This window comes from Dermacentor andersoni, chromosome 2, assembly GCF_023375885.2.
Source record: "Dermacentor andersoni chromosome 2, qqDerAnde1_hic_scaffold, whole genome shotgun sequence".
Lineage (NCBI taxonomy): Eukaryota > Metazoa > Arthropoda > Arachnida > Ixodida > Ixodidae > Dermacentor > Dermacentor andersoni.
Genome location: NC_092815.1, coordinates 136,038,526 through 136,046,367, shown reverse-complemented (window position 1 = coordinate 136,046,367; position 7,842 = coordinate 136,038,526). Strand labels below are relative to the sequence as shown.

Sequence of the window (7,842 nt, the reverse complement as noted above, 5' to 3'; positions counted from 1 at the left end):
TTCCAACCTGCATGTTTCTTTTCTGTCGAGGGCCACTAATGTGTGGCTCACATTTGGTGTCCCACTTTGTCTCAATATGGACAAGTCGCTTTCGTGGGCATCACCTTTGGCAGCCATTTTTGCAGGCATTTCCCCCCGTACGGCTATCAACTTCATACACTTCGAACCATGTAAGCACATATGCTGGTCTCAGTTTTGAGCAAATCATGGCCGAGGTAGGCCACAAGCACAATTTGCCCATGGCTGCAGCAGGAAAAAATGAACGGGGAGCACCAGTTATGGTGTGTGTACACTGGGAGTCTATGTCGCTGTGCGGACTGCAGGAGCAAATGCTTACCTCGAGAGACTGCTTACCAATGTAACTGAGCAGGCCCCCACATCCGAGAAATGTAACACGGTGACCACAACCAAGTGGGGCAGCAAAACAAGATTCTGCAATCTATCATTCAGTGTAGCTTGCGCAAAGACCCAGGCTATCGAGGAAGAAGAGCAACCATCAACGAGACTAGGAATATGGAAAATGAGAAAGCTTGCATTCAAGAGAGAAGCCACCCTGCTCTGCAAGCACTGAAGGCCAAAAACATCAAGAAAAGTAAAATGGTGCATTGCAAACAGTGCGTAGGTTAATGCAAGAAACATGTCGATGTTGCATCAGCTATTTCAGGAGAGGAATCGTGCATGACAACATGCACTAAAAGGTACTGCTACAGATATGTTATGCTACTAGACAGTGACTGGTATTAAGTATCAGCGAAGAATCTGTTGACCTTTATGTCTGGATGAGGATGAATGAAGTTTAAGGAAGGAAGTTTAAGATAGGTAGCGAGGCACTGGAAGTGGTAAGGGAATACATCTACTTAGGACAGGTAGTGACTGCTGATCCGGATCATGAGAGTGAAATAATCAGAAGAATAAGAATGGGCTGGGGTGCGTTTGGCAGGCATTCAGAGATCATGAACAGCAGGTTGCCATTATCCCTCAAGAGAAAAGTTTATAACAGCTGTGTCTTACCAGTACTCACGTACGAGGCAGAAACCTGGAGGCTTACGAAAAGGGTTCTACTTAAATTGAGGACGACGCAACGAGCTATGGAAAGAAGAATGATAGGTGTAACATTAAGGGATAAGAAAAGAGCAGATTGGGTGAGGGAACAAACGCGCGTTAATGACATCTTAGTTGAAATCAAGAAAAAGAAATGGGCATGGGCAGGACATGTAATGAGGAGGGAAGATAACCGATGGTCATTAAGGGTTACGGACTGGATTCCGAGGGAAGGGAAGCGTAGCAGGGGGCGACAGAAAGTTAGGTGGGCAGATGAGATTAGGAAGTTTGGAGGGTCAACATGGCCACAATTAGTACATGACCGGGGCAGTTGGAGAAGTATGGGAGAGGCCTTTGCCCTGCAGTGGGCGTAACCAGGCTGATGATGATGATGATGATGATGATGAGGATGAATGATCTCTAACGAGAATGGAGAATGAAAAAGCTTGCATTTATAGAAGAAAAATTACACTTGGCACAAATGGAATTGACATGGCCAGGAAGCTGATTAAGGGCAAACTGATGGAACTCTTTTGGCCAGCGTCGTCCGTGCTTGATCAGAAGTTGCAGGCGCATCTGGAGACGAAGAATTTCCATAAAGTCCTTTTTGAATTACCTGGATGACTCAGCCAATTTGTCCGCGCTGGTGGAATGGTGGCTGAAGCTCTTTTCAGTCTTGACACAGTGCTCTGCAGACTTGATATCTCATGTAAATTCTTCTGCATGCGCTTCTTTGTTCGTGGTGTAAAAGCCTTGCAAATTCAGCTCCAGCCCCTTTCTGTTGGTGTGGATAGGAGCTCCTGTGATGACCAAGGTATGCTTGGCATGGACTCTGTTGGGGCAGAACGGTGACACATGAGATACAGCACAGATTAGCCAAACTCATGTGTGTTTTCTTTTATGTTCGAACCAATTATACTGAACCATAAACATGAGCAAACATTCATTTCTGCTGCAAACAAATGACATGTATCTCAAGACTAGCAAGACAATACAGCATATATCAGGCATACTTATTTCTGAACCACATGTTGTTTACCTTGTAGTAGCAGCCAATGTCCACACAATGGCCTTGTTGTAGCAGGCAGCAGCTTCTGTTTAGTGTGTGGAGTGTGTTGCTTTATACTGGTGCCATCCTCATTACTGCATGTCTGGAACAGAAATTTTGACTGAATCAGAAATTGAAAAAAGCACAATTTTGCAATATGAAATGTAAAAAGGTGTGACATATATATTGTAATGGTTTGCGACTACAGAACACATGCAAATATACCCTGTCCGTTCTAGGGCACTTAAGCAGCACGTTAAATATTGCTATTGTCCATAAATTTATGCCTGCCTAACTATACAATGCATGTAAACAGTTTAAGTATTATTAAGATCACAAATGAGAACATTTGTGCGTTCATTTATACACTGGAAGAGATCACACTGCTGGTTCCACAAGCAAATACATGAAAGTCATGAAGCTATTAGAACTGATGCATTATTTTTCTGCACGAACGTGATGCACTGCTGCACTACTGCAAAAATAAATGCCCTACGGTAAACCAAACTGAACAGCAAGAACATTTGGAACCAACAAGTACGAAATATGAGTGAATTATCACGCTTGCAACTGTTTAATACATTAAATTCTGTACTTTCACATCATTTTACCAAAGGATTATTCGATTTTGTGGACGAAAAAGGTTGCCGGCGGACTCGAAAATAAGTTTTATATGTATATTGTTAAGGCTACCCAGTCACCTATGGCCACGGCTACAATAAGATGAAAAATGAGGCGCGCGTTCCGATATCGCTCTTTCTTTCCCGATTTGTGTGTGTATAACGACAGCCTCGCAAGTAACGGTTTATTTAGGAAACAGCAACGGAGGATCCCGACTGCCATATGCTGTGCAGGATCTAGTTCGTTAACTTGTCTCCGCCTGTAAGTTAATGAGGCGAATATTATATAGCGATTGAAGCAGCGGTGTTAAACGACTCACCGTTATTGCCGTTTTCAGCCGCACCAGAATCCAGCTCCCGTTTCGATGCAGACGTGTTCCGAATGGCTCACGACCGATACCCAACTTTCGGGCTTACATGTCCACTTGCAAACACGTCACTTCACCCCAGGTTAAATAACGCGTGACATCGAAGCGCAATAAACTAGTTTTAGCGAAAAAGAAGCAACCAGTCTGAGCGCACGAACGAATGAATCCGTGCCGCCATGCACTCGAAAATACCGGTAAAAATTTTAAATCGAGGCCAGAGGTCACGTGAAAGATCGATGATGCTGAACGCTATTTGCGTTTATAGTAACAAAGAAACAATAAACTTACTTACAAAGAATACAATATCAAATTAGCAATGATAATTTCGCTCTCTTTTTCATGTAATAAACGTGCTTCGGTAATTGTAGGAGAAAGTTTGCAAAAAAATATTGCGCTTACTACGGCGCCTCTAGCGGAAAATGTTCAAACTAACGTAAGCATCCCGAAGTGATATTACTATGCTGGTTTTGTTAGCAGCAGCGCGCGGTCGATTTTTTCGCCCTCTGTGGCCATTTGTTGAACTTGAGAGTGTGCGGGGCCTGGGCGTCTTGCGCTGGAGTTTGAGGTATAGTAGCGGCGCCTGGTGGCGGTGCGGGAAACGACATCTGGGTCGCGCCAGCTTGGGTCGTAATGAGCCCTGGCTGTGGCGAAGCACGTTTCTAGGCCGAGTTTTGCGTCGATTCGCACTTTTTTATGCCCTGTTGCGAGTGCGAAAAGGCGCGTCACTTCTCACAGATCACGCCGACTACGCTGCGAGCTCGCCGCAGCCTATAGTTTAACGAAAACGGACTCTCCGAGTGCCGTGGGACGTAATGTGGGACGTAATTCGTTTCTCCTTCCGCTAGCCACCATACTCCCGCTTTCGCTCTGCTGTCGGCTCTGTTTTGGCTCTGTTTCTGGCCGCGCGTTTGCGTTTTGCGCAGAAAAGCCGTAGCGCCGTCTGCAGACGCCGTTCTACTCACCGTTGGCGCAACGTCACTATGAGACCATGATGTCAGTACTCCTGGATCGGTGGGCGGGCGATTTGAACTGCGCTAGCGGTACGCGGACGCTTCAGAACGCATTTTCTCTTAAAATAAGTCTCTCCTTGGCACGAAACAAGCGTTTCGAGGTTTCTGTGATGGTATTTCAACAGTCCACGTTGACTTAATAGTAACCTTTAGTGTCCCTTTAAGGTTACGAGCGGTTTTTATGTAACGCTTTAAGAACAGGACTTTGGTGCTTTGTGGCTGCAGCGTTAGTCTCAGCCTTTGGTCTTTAAACATTTAGCATCAGGATTGCCAAAGCAAAAAAAAAATGTGATATCACTTTCTTTTTTTTTACTTTGACAAATCTCAGCAGCAGTCACGCGCAGCAGCGCTTATAGTCGGTTATAGTCGGAGTCACAGAATAAGAAAGAAACGGGCGAGGGTACATTTTCACCGGAAACGCGAAGCAGTATTAGTGGTAGTGAAGTATACGACAATTGCACGAAGGAAGATTACACCACCGAGAGACGCCAGATTCTTGGTGTTGGGAGAGGACCCAGGCTTGTAAATTCTCATATACGGCCGTCACTTCAGTGAACAATTCTTCGAGGTCACACGGTTTCTTAAAGTGCAAGTAATATATATATATATATATATATATATATATATATTGCCGCGACAACTTGGTCGCATTTCAGTTGCAGGCACACGTTCGCCCTTAATAAATATCGTTGTTTTATTGACATCGTTACATTTCTGGTGGAGGTGCGGGGTATGAGTCGAAGCCCCATGAACGGAAGTCAGCGTAGCCCCGACCATCAGCGAGTCCATCCTGTGGAACTGACACTTGTACACCAGCGGACCAGCCGCCGTCTTCGAGGTGACTCGCCCGAATTCGGCCATCTTCTCTTCATGCCAAGGGAAACTCAGACAACGGACCGTGCCACAATGACTAGCCAGGTAACACCGGCACAGCTGGTCGTAAGCCAACCTCGCAAGCCGCCAACATTTCATGGCGACACGTTCGAAGACGTGGAAGACTGGTTGGAACTGTTCGAGAGAGTGGCGAGCTTTAATGAATGGAATGAGAGAAAGAAGCTCCGTAAGGTATATTTCCCTTGGGTGGACTTCGCAAAAACGTGGTATGAAAACCACGAACTCTCTTTGTCATCTTGGGAGGAATTTCGACGACAACTGCTAGGAACATACGCCAGCATGGATCGTAAAGAAAAGGCGGAAATTGCACTTCAATCTAGGAACCAGCTCACAAACGAGAACGTGGCGATGTACATCGAGCACATGTCCCACCTGTTCAAGCATGCTAATGCAAACATGAGTGGAGATAAGAAGCTGCGCCATCTCATGCGTGGAGTAAAGCAACTCTTCGCAGTTCTCGTCCGCAACCCGCCGCACACGGTTGCCTAGTTCAGATACGAAGCAACGACCATCGAAAAGACGCTGGAACAGCGGGCTCCGCAATACAACCGTGAGGCAAGCTGTGCACCTGCCCATGTCTTCTCTGGAGGCGTGCCAAACGACCTTGAAACCCTGAGGGAGCTCGTCCGGTCAGTGATCAGGGAAGAGCTCAACAAGTTGCAGACACCTCAGGCTCCAACTGCACTATCTATTGCCGACGTTGTCCGGGACGGACTGAGGCAGGTCATACGGGATCCAGAGCGTGAGCCACAGCCGATGCGGCGCACTCCAACGTACGCCGACGTACTCAGGCAATCCGCGGTACACAGTAGTTGGGACGACCTTTCCCTACCCGCCGACAGTACGCAGTGTACCTCGTCTGCTGGAACCACCGGCTGCCTATCCGCTTTCAGCACGTAGTGCACCTCGTTTGTGGAACAAAAGCCCCGGAAAAGTGACGTCTGGCGTGACCCCTGTGCTCGCAGGATTGAAATGACAGTCGTGCTTAGTGTATTTGGATGATGTGGTCGTATTTTCCACCACATTTGACCAACATTTAGTGCGCCTGCGACTAGTATTAGAAGGTATTCGCGCAGCAGACTTGAAAAATAAGCCGGAAAAATGTCAATTTGGCTTCGATGAACTTCGGTTTCTCGGACACGTCATCAGAGCTGAAAGCGTTCGGCCAGATCCCGAAAAGACAGCAGCAGTTTCGAGGTTCCCGACACCTACAGACAAAAAGTCCGCGTGACGTTTTTTTTTTTTTGTTTATGCGCATACTACAGAAGATTTGTGGAAAACTTTTCAAAGATTGCTGAGCCCCTTACAATACTAACAAGAGAACATGAACCTTTCATGTGGAAGAGCGAACAACAAGACGCCTTGGACGAGTTAAGGAAACGCCTGCAAGCTTCTCCAATCCTTGTCCATTTTGATGAGACAGCCGACACTGAAGTTCATACCGATGCGAGTAACGTCGGCCTCGGTGCCATACTAGTGCAGTGGAAGAACGGCCAGGAGAAAGTAATAGCTTATGCCAGCCGTAAGCTCTCGAAAGCAGAGGCAAACTACTCAGCAACCGAGAAAGAGTGTCTTGCAGTCATTTGGGCAATATGTAAATTTCTGCCCTACCTCTATGGTAGATCATTCGGAGCAGTCAGTGATCACCATTCGCTTTGCTGGCTGGCGAATCTCAAGGATCCATCCGGACGACTAGCAAGATGGAGCCTTAGGCTTCAAGAATATGATATTACTGTCGTATACCGATCCGGGAGGAAACACAGCGATGCCGACTGCTTGTCACGCGCACCAGTCCAGACAACTGTGTCAGAAAAGAGGATTTCCCGCTTTTTGGCATTGTTGACGAGTCACAAATCGCTCAACAACAACGAGATGACCCGGAATTGCTTCCACTTATACAGCGCCAGGAGGGACTCGACGTTCAGCTCCCGCGTATTTTCTCTAGAGGGCTATCCTCGTTCTGTTTGCGAGGAAGTGTCCTCTACAAGAGAAACTTCGAGAACAGCGAGACAAAGTTTTTACTTGTCGTACCCACAGCTATGCGAGAAGAAATTTTGCATGCATGTCACGATGAACCGACATCCGGACACATTGGCGTGAGCCGTACATTCGCCAGGATTCGTCTGAAATACTACTGACCTAAGTTATTAGCATCAGTGCAGCACTATGTCAAGACTTGTCGCGAGAGAGAGAGATAAAACTTTAGTATGTCCTTGATGGGGTTCAGGGGTGGCGGGGGTCGGGAAACTAACCCCCAATACCCCCCCTTCCTCAGACGGCGGCCAGTCCTTGCTTTCTGGCGGCGTCTTCGGCCACCCGGACGGCCCAGAGCTGCTCCTCTGGGTCCAAGCTGAGCAGCAATGTCTCCCACTGCTCGGCCGTAGTTATGATGCGTGTGTTAGTGCGGGAGGTGTTGGTGGGTGAGGCTTTGGGGCATTGCCAGATAATATGATCGAGGTCAGCGCGGGCCTCGCACGCTTTGCAGAGTGGGGAGTATGCATCGGGGTAAATGCGGTTGTAAAGTACGGGGTTCGGAAAAGTTCGCGTCTGAAGGAGTCGCCAAATGGTGGATTGAGATTTATTCAGTGTTTTGTGTGCTGGGGGGTAGCGTAACCGCTCTCTGCAGATGAATAATAAATTCCTCGTCCTACATGAATGTAAAGTAACACAAAAAATAATGATGCCCCATTTGCATGAATAGATCGAATCAATCATCCATTATTAACATCTCGTTGAATATGTGAAATTATAGAAAATGCAGTAGTAATGTCACTAGAAAAGTTTATAGCTAAAAATAATCCTGTAAAAATTTGTATTATAAGACATAAGCCTAATAAAGATCCAAAGTTTCATATATAAGA

General features: G+C 46.7%; 1 long non-coding RNA gene across 1 annotated transcript; it reads right to left on the bottom strand.

Moving 5' to 3' along the window:
* Positions 1–1,440: 1,440 nt before the first annotated feature.
* On the bottom strand, positions 1,441–3,276 carry LOC129387468 (uncharacterized). The gene is made up of 3 exons (XR_008614675.2): positions 3,030–3,276; positions 2,081–2,192; positions 1,441–1,873 (listed from the first exon to the last, which is right to left on the bottom strand). It is a non-coding gene; the product is annotated as an uncharacterized lncRNA (long non-coding RNA).
* Positions 3,277–7,842: the final 4,566 nt, after the last annotated feature.